This window comes from Sus scrofa, chromosome 9, assembly GCF_000003025.6.
Source record: "Sus scrofa isolate TJ Tabasco breed Duroc chromosome 9, Sscrofa11.1, whole genome shotgun sequence".
In the NCBI taxonomy this organism is placed as follows: domain Eukaryota; kingdom Metazoa; phylum Chordata; class Mammalia; order Artiodactyla; family Suidae; genus Sus; species Sus scrofa.
In genome coordinates this window covers 120,485,457-120,502,281 of record NC_010451.4, presented here as the reverse complement: position 1 = coordinate 120,502,281, position 16,825 = coordinate 120,485,457, and the positions used below count along the sequence as shown (strand labels likewise).

Below are 16,825 nucleotides of genomic sequence, written 5' to 3'. Positions count from 1 at the left end.
TACATACCTGCTGAAACAGAATCTGAGAATAGGACATAAGAGGAATCTGTATTTGGAAGAATCTCTGGAACATTGTTATATATATAAAGTGTGAGAATCCAAGCTTCATGACATCTCAAGTTTGTTCTTTGAAACGCACAGACATCCTAAAATTTGCTCTGCTAAGCTGTTTATTGTTAACATCTCAGTATCCATATTTAATTTATTAGAGTCTCACAGACTATTCTAATAGCATTTTGTTAAACACAGGTAGCAGCTTGCAGCCTAGTTTATCATTTCCAGAGAGATAGAGCACATGAGTGTACAATGAACGGGCTTGCATTGTCTGATAGATTGACAATCATTACCTAACAATGTAAAGCCTCATGCCAGGGACATTGACGTAGCCTACTCTCAACAAGAATAATGTGGCCTTTCCGTCTGTGCTTATGATTCTGCACATGCACCTGCTCAGACCCATAAACAATAATGAAACAAATCACAGAGCCAGCACAATAGCATGAATGACTCCGTGCTGCTGGCTGAGAGAAGGTGGTCATGGATTACGCTCAGTTCTGCACTCCCCAGGCTCCTAAAGAGAAAGCCTCTTGAGGCAGGGGAGGGCCCGGAGCCCTCAGAAAGTTCCATCCATGGAGTAGTCTCTGACCGTCTCTGCCAATGGTCTCAAGAGCTTATGGGATGAGACATTCCCACTGTGGCACAACAGGATCGGTGGCGTCTCTGGAGCACAGGGACGCAGGTTTAATCCCGGCCTCGCACAGTGGGGTAAGGATCAGCTGTTGCCACAGCTGTGACAACACAGGTTCTGATCCCTTGCCTATGAACTCCATATGCTGTCGGGTGGCCAAAAAAGAAAAAAAGAAAAAAAAGAGAAAAGGTTTAAAAAAAAAAAAAAGCTTATGGGATAAAAGGGAAATGGAGTTAGAGAACTATTAAAAAAAAAAAAAAGTAAATGAATCCAGGTCTCAGTTGCAAAAAAGAAATATGCTGAATATATAAGACCTTTAGATCATAGGTGATAACATCTCGTAAACTCCTTTCTGTTGACAGGCAATTGTGTTTTACTGTCACAGCTCTCCACCCAGACTGACCCTCTGCATCATTTGCACAGTGAGACTGGTTTCACCTGTTTGCAACTGTTAAACTCTTAGTCATCACTTCAGTTGTGTAAGCCAATTTTCCCAGCAGATTGTCCTATACACATTTTTAAATCGACAGCAGAAAAAAAAAAAAAAAAAACCAAACATAAATCGACAGCAGAAATCAGCCAAGGGTGTACACCTGTTGTATATTGTCAAAAGGGGAAAAATAAAAACAGTTGGGAGTAGAAATGAGGCCATTACACCAGGGAGAACTGCAATCTGAGCTTTTCATCTAAAAGATGCCAAGAAAGAGAAACGTAGGTGGGCTGGAGGAGGAAGAAGAGGGAGGTTAACGGTGGAAGGGGTGGGAATTGAGATGAATGTCTAAGACTTACATCTTGGGTATAAAGTTGTCAGATTTAGAAAAAAAGAAAAGAGAGAGAGAAGAAAAGAAAAGAAAGAAAGAAGAAAAATGTAAGATGCTAAAATAAATCTGAATTTCCGATCAATAGCATGTAGTTTTTTAGTATAAGTCTGTTTCATGTAATATCTGAAACATACTTATACTAAAAATTATTTGCTGTTTAACCTAAATTCAAATGTAGCTGAGTGTTCTGTATTTGATCTGGCAACCTTACTTGAGTAGCGCCTTTTAATCTCAGTTTGAAAAAAATCCTTTTAGAAAACAGATGTCTTCAGGAAACCGGGTCATGGATTCAACAACAGAAATACTTGCTAATTATGCTGCACAGTGTGATGAGATTATATACTTATTTAATATAAATAAACTAGCAAGTGTAATGACGGAAACTTAGCTACTTCGATTTGAAAAACTATCCTCTTTATTTGGTAGGAGGAGAAATAAACTAAAAATGGACAACTCTGATTTTAAGACTTATGGCAAGAAAACATCCATCCATTTACTCATTCTCTGCCTACTTTTTATCTGTACAAAGTCTTGCTGGTGGAGATGTTTTATTAAATTTTATTTTAGTGATCAAAAGAATTACTACATATGGACTCCCCAATCCAGTTTCTTAAATAATTCTGCGTGGTAATAATAGACGATTGACCCAGCCAAAGACAAAACAAAGCCCCCAATAAAGGGCCAACTTACCACCACCACTTACCACAACCTGTCCCATTCCAGTTTGTCCAGGGTGGCAATACACTAGCATGCACACACAGAGACTGAAACAGCATAGGCTTAGAGTTGGGTGCTAAGATTGCAGTGGAGGAAAGAGGGGGAGAAATAGCATGAAAGAAATAAAGTCTAAGAAGTCCAAATGAGCCAGATGCTGAGGTTGAAAGAGGGTAGGGCAAGGATGGGGGCAAGAGAAGAGAAGCAGGTCTGACCAGAGCTTGGTGGGAAAACGGGAGGGTGGCAGAGAGAGGGAGGGTGAGCCGGTGCGAGGCTGAGCGTTTGTAGATGGGCCAATATTGGAGGGGCTGTCAGATGAAAGGGAACTTTATTTTATCTAGCTCCAGAGAACGAAACCAAGGCCAAGAAAAGACACCGCAGGAAAACAGATGTTGACACCATTTAGGCAAGAGCTTTCTAAGCATGAAGAGCTGATGCGGACAGAATGGCCATCCCTGGAGGAGTGTGAAGCTGAGGCTGGCAGACTGGTGGTCAGGACTCAGGGGGAAGACAACTCCTGTCTTGGGTGAGGCGTGTACAAGACAGATGTTCTCCAACCTGCAGTGTGTGTTTCAATCTGGCAGGGGCCTTATGCCTTTTATCAATTGCTCTGGCCTCAGTGCCTAGAACAGTACTTGCACAGGAGAGTCTCAGGACATCTGGAGGTCACAGGGGAAGTGCTTTGCGGAGAAGGTGGTGCTCTTTGGGGCCTTGGCCTTGAGATGATAGGGAAAAGGAAATGAGCGGGAGTCCAATCCATACGCAGTGAGCATCTGCATTTGGAGGAGGATGGATTACGGCTCTATTTTGTGAGAGCTGCAAGTACGGAATGCATGTTTCCCAGTCCGTACCAGCCTGGTGAGGAAAAAGAGAAAAAAACTCATCTAATAGCAAAAACAACACTTCCTGGGTCCCGCCATTCTCGCCTGCCTATGGAATTTGCGGTCCCTCTCGATTTCTCACCAGCGGGCTCTAGGAGCACTGGGGGCTGGCCCTCATGCCTTCGGAACTCAGGGCCATAAGAGGGTGTTTGCTTTGATTACATTTCTGTCCTCTGACTTGCTTTGTCTCCTGCTTTGCCAGACTATGGTGATGTCTCTACATGCCTATTGGCTCTGATGATGCCACAGCGCCTCTATACCTGGCCAAGGCACCAAAGCTGCCCTGGCACCTGCCAACATGCCCACCACCACCAGTGACACTGCCCTCAAAGCATATGGGCTGGGGAGTGAATGAAGTTTTAAGACAGAAGATGTGGCGTCAGCGAGCAGGAGCAAGAGCAGGTGATAGGGAGTCACTGACCCATCACACAGTGAAGCTCCCCGTGACCTTTTGGGGGAAAACAACCAGGAGAGCAGCCGCCCTGCACAGAGAGAAAGAATATGGAGCCAGAGCAGCTGGGATGTGGTGCTTGACCACTCTCTGCCTCAGTTTCTCCCACGTGAAGCAGGAACAAGGATGGTGCTTCTTCTGAGGCTGTTGTAAAGACGAAACGAGGGAGCACAGACAGAGCCTGGGGCTGCTTGTGGCCCAAGGAAAAGCTGTCAGTCTGTGAGCCCCTTTGTGAACGGTGCTGTCCCAATGTTCTGAAGGCACCCAGTTCCCCTGGGCGGGGGGGGGGGGTGTCCTGTGTTCCTGGTTGTACTGTAGCTTACAATAACCCTAAAACTGAGTGGGTCTCTGCTGCCTGCAACAAAAGGAGCCTGACAACCACTACAGATCTGACTTCTCAGGGGATATATCAACTCCGGTTCTCAAGTTGGAATTTCCACCACTGTCCTCTGAGAAGCAGCAGAAAATCCAGTACCCATACTGGTTAACCATGCCCATACAGAGTTACCTTTCTCTTGAGGAAACAAGGCAAAAAAACACTAAGTGACAATGAAATGTTTGAATATCTGTTTGTGTCTTCAGCAGGAGAGATGATGCTTAGTCCCAAATGTAGAGATTGTGGAAGCAAACTGCTTTCTTGCAGTTATAGGTTGTTCAGCCATTAGTAATCTTTTCTTTTTTCTTTTTCTTTTCTTTTTGGTCTTTCTAGGTCCAAAACCAAGGCATATGGAGGTTTCCAGGCTAGGGGTCAAATTGGGGCTGTAGCCGCCAGCCTACACCACAGTCATAGCCAGAGCAATGACAGATCTGAGCCACATCTGGGATCTACATCACAGCTCACAGCAACGCCAGATCCTTAACCCACTGAGCGAGGCCAGGGATCAACCTTCATCCTCCCAGATGCTAGTCGGATTCATTTCCACCGAGCCATGATGGGAATCCCCCCTCCCATTTTTTTTTTAATTTATGAGAAATTTAAACAAATTTTTCTTTACCTTGCATGGCGTCCCTAGCTTTTTGTTACCTAAGCAGGCCTCAACGAGTGGCCTTTAATTTCAAATGTCTTCGGAGGAAATAACTTTTCATTATTATATTTTGAAACTATTTTGAAAGGATCTGGAGAACATCAAGGGAGAAATGTCTGTTGGCTGATGGAAATTTAACCCTCACATTCAAGAGAAAGGTTGGGGCTACAGATATATGGGCTTGGAAAGCATTAGTATATAGGTCATAATTAAAACTCTAGGATAAAGTAAGCAGGAAGGGGATGTATGAAATGACCACAGAAAGGGACGAATGACTGTTTGGTGCCTTTTTCTAAAAATCCACGGTCATCAGCTTCACATGTGGGGCCTGCTGTTCCTGGGCCCTGCCCCGAACCCCTTAAACCTAATGAAGTCTGTGCTTTTTGGTGCCCTTCACCTCCTCTCCTCCACCCCCAACCACCAATCTGTTCTCTGTATCTGTAAGTTCAGGTTTTGTTTTATTTTTTTAGATTGCACATAGAAGTGAGATCATATGCTGTTTTGTCTTTGTCTGTCTGACTTATTTCACTTAGCATAACGCCCTCAAGGTCTGTCCAGTGTCCTCAAGGTCCATCCCATGCAAACAAAAGTCTGAGCCCCGAAGAATCAAAGGGAGGGTATATTTGTATCAGGCACAGAAAAGACGCGGTGGCAGATGCTACGTAAAGTAAAAGGCAGAAGTGGTAAATTGTCACTAAGACTCTGTGCTCAGCCTGGCCTTCATATTACCAGGCGTGCAGTTCCCTGCGTGTCCCACTGGGTGAGGAAGCCTCACTGGCACAGGCCAGAGCCCATGCACTGGGAGAGACTGGGGGCGCCAGCAGCCCACAGACCTCAGATCCCAACACTGCTTTTTCAGGGGAAAGGGTTTACAATGGCCATCAGGGTCAACTGGAAGCCCCAGAGGGCAGCCCTTGGTGCCTGGTAGGGGCTGGTGAGGCATCCCCGGAGAGTTTAAGTGAAGAGGGAACCTGTGTGCCATCCGACAGAGTCATGCTCAGGCGCAAGAGCTGCAGCCTGCTTTGCACACACATAGAGGCGAGAGTGGACCCAACCCAGTTCTGATGGAGTCGCTTAAACCACTTCCAGGTGATGCTCTGCAGTTAATCATGTAAGATACTTTTTTTTTTTTCGGTCTTTTTAGGGCCTCACTTGAGGCCTGTGAAAGTTTCCTGGCTAGGGGTCAAATCAGAGCGGTAGCCGCCCGCCTATACCACAGCCACAGCCACGCCAGACCCGAGCCCCATCTGTGACCTACACCACAGCTCATGGCAACACCAGATGCTTAGCCCAGTGAGCGAGGCCAGGGATCGAACCCGCATCCTCATGGATGCTAGTCAGATTCATTTCTGCTGAGCCACGCTGGGAACACCGATACTTTGATTTTTAACTCACGACTATTTCGTAAGGCGCTGTTTCTATAATACATAGTATTTTAACCAAAGCAGTTCCATCTTTCCCTAGGGACGAAGCTGAAAGAGTGACCTTTACAGAAGACGTGGCCCAGGAGTGACACATTGCCAACGCATAGGAACAGGGGGACTCCTTGACACGGCGCATGTTTCTGTAGGAAAGTGACTTGTGGGCTGGCTATAAAGTCCTGGAATTGCTGTAAATGTATAGGGGATCATTTTGGAATAAAAATGTTTCTAGCTCGATCCTGGCATGGAACAACTGGGGTTGTGAAATCTAAGCATACATCACTGAAAGAGAATTACGTTAAATAATACAGATGTAGGTCAAATCCAGCCATACATCCCTGGGACAGAATGCGTGCGCTTATCTCTGCTACCTCCCTGAAGGAGCAAACGTAAATCTTGCTTGGAGTACAACTTACATTTTGCCTTTAGGAGAGGGAGGTAGGCCTGGGCAGCTTTAATGCAACATTTACGACAGCGATTTTATGTATCGTGGGGGTTAGCTTTTAAAATTGTTTTGCCTTCACAGAGAAAAGCACCAGAGCAATGATGAAGCAAGAAACAGGGGAGGGTGTGTTTATTAATATGTTAAACACACATGTTTATGTTTATTTGCCCTGGTTCTCTGTACTCAAGGGAAAATTTCTAAGATCGCAGAATATAATCTCATCCTCTATAGACAAGCAGGGTTAACCGCTTAAAGAGCCTTGAAATTGTAGATACACCATCACATGGATGATGAAGCCGCCGCTGTCCATAAAAGGAAAGGGAACACACAAATCCTGGGAAAACACATTCCCCGTGAGAGGGATGAGATAAACGCTTGTAATGGGCTGTATTAACCATCCTCAGAGACAAGATGCAAACAGTCTCAAGCAACAAGCGAGCCAGGGCGTGACTGCCGTGGGGAGCTAGACGTCGTCCCTGCATGCAAACCAGAAGCCAAGAGATTTACCGAGCTCCCCGACGCAGGCGCATCTGTCCCTCCCTTAAATCCGATTTTCTTACCATCTGTTCCTTTACTCCAGCCTTGGCTGTAAACAAAGTTTATGCACAGGGATGCACTGTGTTGCCAGGCAGCCCTCCTTGCTCTTCTCAAACAACGTCAGTTCTGGCCGCAAAGACTGTGGGTCCCCTTGTTATCCATTCTCCCCCAACAATATAAATTGTGAGCACGTCGAGAGTAGTTTTAGAAATGGCATTTTTAAAAACTTCATTGGGTCAATGTGATGTGATGTAACTATCCGGTTTTGAAAATTCTGTAAGAAAAACAACATTTAATATGTTGGGATGATTTAGTTTGCAGAAGAGGCTTTCCCCTGCCTGGCAGAACAGTCAGAACATTGTCGGGGCAGTTGCTACCAGACACGGTAAAGGGATCGAAGAGAAACGAGGCAGCAGCTGCGCGGGAGAAAACTCACCGCCTCCAAGGTTACAGTTTGCCATGGGGGCAGGGGAGGAGAGGTGGGAGGAGGTGAAGAGGACTTAAAAGATGTGTATCTAGGATGTGAGGCTGTGTCTCTGAGAATGTACTAGAAGAGCCAACCATCTGGCAGCTGTGGGGAGGGATCGGTGGACTTTTGGTCTCCAGCTCTGGTTTTTCCCAGCTATATAATATTTATAATACACTCTTCCTGGGAGAAGCTTGGAGCCCTGCGCAGCTTTGAATGGACTGGGTTAATCCTTTTACTGTCCCATGAGTCATGAGAGACAGAGAGAGGTGCAACCAGGAAAAAAAAAAAAAAAAAAAAAAATTCCTCATTGAAAGTGGTCACTGCCATTGCAAAGAAGAAAATAACACTGGCTCTGCTAAGCAACCGCAGGAGTAGTCAACCTTGTGATTCTTCTCCATGGAGTCTCAGAGTCCAGGCAGAGGCAGAAACGGTCAGAATTCACTCAGAGGGAGTTCCCGTCGTGGCGCAGTGGTTAACGAATCCGACTAGGAACCATGAGGTTGCGGGTTCGGTCCCTGCCCTTGCTCAGTGGGTTAACGATCTGGCGTTGCCGTGAGCTGTGGTGTAGGTTGCAGACGCGGCTCGGATCCCGTGTTGCTGTGGCTCTGGCGTAGGCCGGTGGCTACCGCTCCGATTCAACCCTAGCCTGGGAACCTCCATATGCCACGGGAGCGGCCCAAGAAATAGCAACAACAACAACAACAAGACAAAAGACAAAAAAAAAAAAGAATTCACTCAGAGAGGGTAAATGCTGATCACGCAAGTCATTGTTGATTAAAAGTCCTTCCAATGCAGAGGAAGGGACTTGCCTGTTTTGGGGGACCCACAGTCAGAGGACGAACTTTTGGCCAGTATCGATGGGTGACTGGTGACGTATAGGGACGACCACACTAGAAAGTAAGTGCGTTCAGAGTTTCTTGCTGTCGGAAGAGAATTACAAATATGGAAAAGAAAGAGCCATGAAGGGAACTCCAGAGCTGATTTTCTGATCTTGATGATTGCACTGTGTAAGAAAATGTCCTTGTTTATAGGAAATACATAGAAACATATTGAAGGATCAAGGAGTAAGGGGTATCATGTTTACAACTTTTTCTGAAAGGTTCAGGAAAGAGTTTAATTTGTGTGTGTGTATAGAGAATAAGGCAGATGGGATAAATGATAACAGCTGGTAAATTAAGTGAAAGGTATAGCGGAGCTACAAGTACTACTTTAACTATTTTTACAACTTTTCTATAAATTTAAAATTTCAAAATTAAAAATATGACAACAGAAAAAAAGCCTACTATGGGTCTCTATGTACATAGAGTATAGTGAATCAAACTGAGCAGGTCATTGTACAGCAAAGAAATCATAATCAAAATGAAAAGACAAACTAGGGACTGGGAGAAAATATTTGCAAATAATGCGACTGACAAGGACTTAATTCCCAAAATCCACAAACAACTCATGCAACTCAATAACAAAAACAAACAAATAACCCAATCAAAAAACAGGCAGAAGACTTAAATAGGCATTTCTCCAAAAGAGACGTACAGATAGCCAATAGGCACATGAAAAGATTCTCAACATTCCTAATTATTAGAGAAAAACAAGTCAAAAGTACAATGAGGTACCACTTCACACTGGTCAGAATGGCCATCATTAAAAAGTTTTAAATAGGGAGTTCCTGTTGTGGTACTAGGAACCATGAGGTTGCGGGTTTGATCTCTGGCCTTGCTCAGTGGTTAAGGATCTGGCGTTGCCATGACCTTGGTGTAGGTCTCAGACACGGCTTGGATCTGGTATTGCTGTGGCTGTGGCGGAGCAACACAGCCTGGGAACTTCCATATGCCTCGGGTGTGGCCTTAGAAAGGACAAGAGATAAAAGAAAGACCAAAAAAAAAAAAAAAGTTTAAAATAGCAAATGTGGAGAGGGTGTGGAAAAAAAGGTAACCCTCCTACACTGTTGGTGGAAATGGAAATTGGTATAGTCATTAAGGAAAACAATACGGAGAGTCTTTAAAAGGCTAAAAATAGAACTACCATATGATCCAGCCATCTCACTCCTGGGCATATATCCAGACAAAACTATAATTTGAAAAGATACATACACCGCAATATTCATTGCAATACCATTTACAATAGCCAAGACATTGAAACGACCTAAATATCCATCAACAGATGAGTGGATAAAGATGTGGTACATAAATACAATGGAATACTATTCAGTCATAAAAAAGAATGAAATAATGTCATTTGCAGCAACATGGATGGACCTAGAGATTATCACACTAGCTAAGTAAGTCAGACAGAGAAAGGCAAATACCATATGATGTCACATATGTGTGGAATTGGAATATGACACAAATTGGTGTTCCTGTTGTGGTTCAGTGGGTTAAGAACCTGATTAGCATCCATGAGGATGGGGGTTTGATCCCTGGCCTCGCTCAATGGGTTAAGGATCTGGTGTTGCCACATGCTGTGATATATTCTGCAGATGTAGCTTGGATCTTGCGTTGCTGTGGCTGTGGTGTAGGCTGCAGCTCCGATTCAACCCCTGGCCTGGGAATTTCCATATGCTGCAGGTGTGGCCCTAAAAAGAAAAAAAAAAAAAAAAAAGACAATATCTGAGGGCAGAGTCCTCATAAAACATAAAGATAAAATAATGACACAAACGAACTTATCTATGAAACAGAAACAAACTCAGAGACACAGAGAACAGACTTTGGTCACCAAGGTGGGGTGGTGGGAGAGGGATGGAGTGGGTGTTTGGAATTAGCAGATGCAAACTATTATACATAGGGTGGATAAACAAGTTCCTACTGTATAGCATAGGAAACCACATGCAATATCCTGTGATCAATCATCATGGAAAAGACTATGAAACGAGTGTATATGCGTGTACAATAGAAATTAACACAACATTGTAAAGCAACCATACTTTCACAAAATCAATTTTTAAAAAACCGAGCGGGTCAATTTAAATGGAATAACAGTGAAGCATAAAGCACTGCACTCTCCCACTGAGTCCTTGCCCTCAGGTGGCTCACCAGAGGGGCTTAGGGGTTCATTGAAATGAGTGGGGTAGGAAAGAGGATAGGAGTGCAAGATAAATGACACAAAGAGTCAGCAGCGATAGGAATTCAAAGAAGCCCAAAGGCTCCACAGAGGTGCTGTGTGAGGAGGCAGAAGAATTGGGCCAAGAGATTGGTGGTCCTGCTTAGCATGTAGTCACCGAAATTAGGGACTTCTGAGGACCCTGTTTTCTTTGTCATCACCATGCAGGCTGGTCCGCTCCTCACCTCCACTCCCTTGCTCCTACTGCTGCTACTCCCTGAAATGTGGCCCGTTTATGAGCTTAGAGGATCCACTGCATCCATTTATTTTCAACATTTAACTCCCTTCCCTTCCTTCAATTTTTTTTGGCTATTTCTTGGGCCACTGCCATGGCATATGGAGGTTCCCAGGCTAGGGGTCGAATCGGAGCTGCAGCCACCGGTCTACGCCAGAGCCACAGCAATGCAGGATCCGAGCTGTGTCTGCAACCTACACCACAGCTCACGGCAACGCCGGATCGTTAACCCACTGAGCAAGGGCAGGGACTGAACCCGCAACCTCATGGTTCCTAGTCGGATTCGTTAACCACTGCGCCACAACGGGAACTCCCCTTCCTTCGATTTTTTTTCTGACTGACTTGCTCCCCTCCAGACCAAAAAGTCCTTTTCTCTCTTGTGCCTCTATTGTTCTTAATCCACGTGACACTGAATCCATGTGTCACTTTCAATCAGCTGTGGCTCTTTATGGCACCTGCCAATCCGTCCGTCCATCCCCCTCAACCTGAATCTCCGTGATGGCTTCATATCTTTTATCCCCAAGTCCAGCCATAGTGGGGGGCTCAGGAATTGTTCAAATAATCAAATTAATTTGAGACTCCCCCAAACCGTGTTTCTTCCTCTCCTTTCTATTTTCACTCCTGGGCCAACTAAAGACTTTATTCAGTGAAAACACACCCCGGGCTCTTAGACTTCAGGTAGTGTGAATCCACATTTGAAGGAAAATACTTTCTTTTCTACCCCGAGAACACCAGCAAAGACGGAGGGAGAGAAGGACCAGATGTTAGTAAAAGCAACAAGCTCCACCCATCCGTGGCTTCAATTCTTGATGAATGATTCAGGGACTAATCCACATAGAAATATGCGAACTACTCCTTGGGGTTATGTTAGGGGAGGCACCCTAATGACCACAGCTGATTGAAAGGGCCAACCAAAATTATGGTAACCACCGATGCTTGGACGCGTCTCACATCAAAGTATTATATAAGCTGCTCTCTGCTAAAGGCCAACAGACCTTCTTGCCGCAGTGTTATTATAACGATAATTAGTAATCACCAACATTCCTATAAGCACTCTTCATTCAGACACCCCCATAAGCAGCCAACAAATGTCACAAATTCTGTGCACCCAGGCGTCATCCGACCCATCCATCTATGGAATGAGGCAGCGCCGTGGAGCAGAAAACAGCTGTTACCTCTGAGACAGCCATGCTTGAGTTATGTCACCGAGGCGCTTATTGCAAAGTCCACTTCTCCTCCCCTTCTCCATGGTAATTGCAGTTTGAGGTTAGAAAGCACATCTTTTGTGAGTCAATTTATGGTCCCCCTCTTACCATATACCATGTATGAGACTGCTTCGGAGCAGTAAATCATCAATCTGCTGCAGAATGCTGAGGGGGTTCTAAGTGGGGGGGGGGGGATCTCTCCTTGCTGTGGCTAATGCATAAGTGCTAGAGCTTTCCACTGTCTGCTGTCTTCACCCGTTTTAAACATTTGTTTGCACCAAGGGCTGTTTCACCCTTGAGGGAGCAGCCTCCTCACCTCCAAGGCAAGCTGGCAGCTGTTGGGAGAGTTTTCAAAACCAGATTATTTTAAGGCATCTACACAGTGGGTGAAAGCTAACTCTAGTGAAAACCTGTTTTAAAAAACCAAACTTTTAGAAATAAATCAGAAGAACGTCCAAGCCCTGCAGAACAGCTGGCTCCTCAAACACCGAGAATGTTACTTGGTGCCCAGCAGTGTTTGCAAGATTCTAGCCTGACAACTGTGTCAGGGGGCATCCTTAACAAAGAATCCTATGAATCTCCTGTTTTCACATACTATTCATCAAGGCGACACAGGACCAAAATGAGTGCTGTAATTATGGTTTCTGGTTTCAGCAATTTCACACTAAATGGCAAAACAAACAAACAAAAAAGCTCATTGGCATATGTTATATAATTTTTAAATGTATATCAAGTAGTAAATATCAGCTTGGTTTCCTAGCTTGTTGATATGGCCTTAAAAGCAAATTAAAAAAACAAAACAGGAATTCCCATTATGGCTCAGGGGAAACGAATCTGACTAGCATCCTTGAGGATGTAGGTTTGATCCCTGGCCTTGCTCAATGGGTTAAAGGATCCGGCATTGCTGTGGCTGTGGTGTAGGCCATCGGCTACAGCTCGGATTTGACCCCTAACTTGGGAACTTCCATATGCTGTGGGTGCAGCTCCAAAAGACAAAACAACAACAACAAAAAACAAAACAGTTTGATTCTTAAACATAACATGGCTCATTTCTCTGTCTTTTCATATCATACACCAGCACAGCTTAACGTGATTGAGCCAAAGTAAATGGAGAAGCTTACAAGCTATTACTACTGTATTTGCAAGGTAGTCCCCAATCAGCCCAGCACCACAGTGCCCAGAGGAGGAGGGCAGGACCATGACCCTCTTTTTTTGTTTTGTTTTAGGGCTGCGCCCACGGCATATGGAAGTTCCCAGGATAGGGGCTGAATTAGAGCTACTGCTGCCAGCTACCCCACAGCCACAGCAACGAAGGATCCAAGCCTGCGACCTACACCACAGCTCATGGCAATGCTGGATCCTTAACCCACTGAGCAAGGCCAGGGATTGAACCCACATCCTCATGGATACTAGTCGGGTTCATTACTGCTGAGCCAGGACAGGAACTCCAACTCTGTTTACAGATGAAGAGATGAGGGCCCAGAGAAGATACATGGCAGCCAGTCCTAGAGCCTGGTTCTCATGGTCCTAAATTTAGCCCATAAAGTCATGACATCTCTCCTGGTTGGGGATTATGGTTTTAAAAATGATGGCTCCTGCAGCGATTCCTTATTATAAATAATCTAATAATTCATGATGAAGAAACTAGAAAACCAGGGCTAGCAACAAGTGTGTGACAGCTTGAATTTTCACCAGCTGTATTCTTTGGCTGCAAGCCCAGACACCATCTGACCTTCAAGCTCTCGCCAAACACGTGGGTATTTCTTATCAGCACCCAGAACCAAAAACTCGCTGTGATATTTTAGAGATCCAGCATTTCGTTAGGGAGGGAAAAGGGTGAAGATAATAAAGATGCGGCTTATGTTGAGATGGACTTGTTCTTTCTTCTTGGTTACGGTTCTGAGAGGGAAAAGCATCAGTGCTATGAATCAAGTGTTTGTTGAGCCCTTACGTGTGGGTCAAGCTCTGCACACAGATTCTGTGGAGAATAAGAAAAGCTTAAGATATCATTTTAGGGAGTTCCCATCGTGGCGCAGTGGTTAACGAATCCGACTAGGAACCATGAGGTCGCAGGTTCGGTCCCTGCCCTTGCTCTGTGGGTTAACGATCCGGCGTTGCCGTGAGCTGTGGTGTAGGTTGCAGACACGGCTCTGATCCCGCGTTGCTGTGGCTCTGGCGTAGGCCGGTGGCTACAGCTCCGATTGGACCCCTAGCCTGGGAACCTCCATATAGCAAAAAAGACAAAAAAAAAAAAAAAAAGTTATCATTTTAGGATCACTGGTTTCCTATTTATTATGGAGACCAGACACATGTAAGATGCTGTTGGTGGAGCGCTGGCAAACTTTGGCCCGTAGGTCAAGCCCAGCCTGCTGCCTGTTTTTGTACAGTATGGGAGCTAGGAGTGGTTTTCACAATTTTAAATGGTGGAAAAACATTCAAAGAGGAATACCATTTGGTGGCCTAGGAAAATGATTTGAAATTAAAATTTCCACATCCATCCATCAGATTTTACTGGAACGTGGTCACACGCCTTGTCCAGGAGGGCTTTTGCGCTACAGTGGGCAGCAGAGTTGAGTAGGTGTGACAGATACCATCTGGGCCACAAACCTAAAATATTTACTATCTGGTAAATAGTAGATACTCTGACCCTGAGGTAGATAACACTTGATTGGCGCTAAGTGACATGGTTTCGAATCTGTTGCAGAACCAGAGGACTTCCACAAGGGGGTGAGGTAATTTTGGGTGGGAATAACGTTTCAAGGAGAAAGTGCCTCCAAGCAGGGCTTGAAGGAGACAGACATTGAGTGTTGTGGTTGAGGGAAGAGCCAGCCAGATGCTGCTGTCAAATTGGCTCCACCATTGACAAACACATGACCTTGGTAAATTCTTTAACTTCTATACATCGGTTTCCTCGGCTGTTACACAGAAGTAATGATACCCACCTTCTGGGACTGTGGAAGAACCTACCAGAAGACGTTATTGACACAGTCAGCGCATTGCCTGGTATAGAGGCAGGTGTCGCATAGATGTTAACTCTTAGTATGACTGCCATGAGCTCTCACGCTTGGACATCCATTAATAAAATAAGGCAACATGTCACCTAAAAATTAAGCCCATCAGAGGTTATTAGTGAATAAGCTTTCAACATCTTAGAAGATGGGCGTTCCCGTTGTGGTGCAACGGAAATGAATCTGACTAGTACCCATGAGCAAGTGGGTTCAATCCTTGGCCTCACTCAGTGGGTCAGGGTTGCAGCGTTGCCGGGAGCTGTGGTGTAGGTCACAGATGCCACTTGGATCCCATGTTGCTGTGGCTGTAGTGGAGGCCGACAGCTGTAGCTCTGATTGGACCCCTAGCCTGGGAAATTCCATATGCTACAGGTATGGCCCTAAAAAGAAAGCAAACAAACAAACGCCTTAGAAGATGAATTCTAGTAACTGAATCCTATGAAGTTGTTAAAAAGATTTCATAAAAGAATTATAGCACGGGAAAATACGTTTCACACACCCAGAAATTCTATTTTACCAGTGGAACAAGATTGGAAACTCTCTATAAGAGCCTAGTGAAAGCTATTGACCCCTCTCCTTGACAGATGCACATGGCACATATACACAAGCTTTTGCATACAATCTTAGGGCTTAATGGATCCTTGAAGCCCCATCCCTGGTTTCCAAGTTAAGAACTCATCCTCTAGCTGCTCACTCATACTTATAAAACCCGCAAGATATTGATATGTGAACCAGAATGCTAAATTACTAATTCATGAAGAAGAAATAATGTCAAGCGGACTAAAATCCTTGCATTGGCCGATCAGCTCATTATCGTGCTATACAAAAGCTACATGAAAAGCCAAAGCACAATTAAAACTGAGAATGGAATCACAGCAAAGGGAATTAGAGAATGGTCTTAATAGCTCTTGTCGCCAAGCTTCGATAGTCTGAAGCATCCATTTCCTCTGTAGAAATACCCCTGCCAAGGATGCTGGAATACCAGCATCAGCAAGGTCAGTCCAGGCCCTCTCCTGCGGCCAGTTCTCGAGGTCTGTACCCCTGCCTGCAGACACAGTGGAGGCTAATGTCCGCTGTTATCACTCTTGCTAAATAAGGATACAGTACAAGGAGTTCCTGTGGTGGCTCAGTGGGTTAAAAACCCAACTAGTATCCATGAGGATGTGGGTTCGATCCCTGGCCTCACTCAGTGGCTTAAGGACCTGGTGTTGTCTGGACTGTGGTGTAGACCACCAGCTGCACCTCTGATTTGACCCCTAGCCTGGGAACTTCCCTATGATGCAGGCATGCTCCCCCCACAAAAAAGATACAGTACAAGCAATTAGACCCCCACATGCACACATATGGGTTTGCTTACACCTTACCTAGTCTTTCTACTGATGTAGAATATTTATATGTCTGTCTGTCTGACTATCTATCTCTCCCCATATGACTGCCAATTTAGAGTTTTTTTTGTGTTAATTTTTTATAATTTCCTTTACAGAGGGATCTTTGTTCAAAATTAGGAGGTACCTTTCTGTCCCTACCTCGTCCCTACTTCCAATCCAAGCTGACTGCGGAAGAAAAGGATCCATTGTTTCTTTCTCCTTTCTTATTCTTTTTTTTTTTTAATACAATCTTAATTTTTTTCCATTATAGCTGGTTTACAGTGTTCTGTCAATTTTCTACTGTACAGCATGGTGACCCAGTCACACGTACATGTATACATTCTTTTTTCTCACATTATCATGCTCCATCATAAGTGACCAGACAGAGTTCCCAGGGCTACACAGCAGGATCTCACTGCTAATCCCTTTTCCTTTCTTCTTTCTTGCCTCTTTTCCTTTTTC

The 16,825-nt window shown here is 44.8% G+C and overlaps 1 long non-coding RNA gene across 1 annotated transcript in view; it reads right to left on the bottom strand.

The window, feature by feature from the left end:
* The window catches only part of LOC110255517, a 90,608-nt gene continuing 88,001 nt past the window's right edge, over positions 14,219-16,825 (bottom strand). The window contains exon 4 of the long non-coding RNA XR_002335947.1: positions 14,219-15,088. This is a non-coding gene — a long non-coding RNA (uncharacterized LOC110255517). The remainder of the gene's footprint in view (positions 15,089-16,825) is intronic.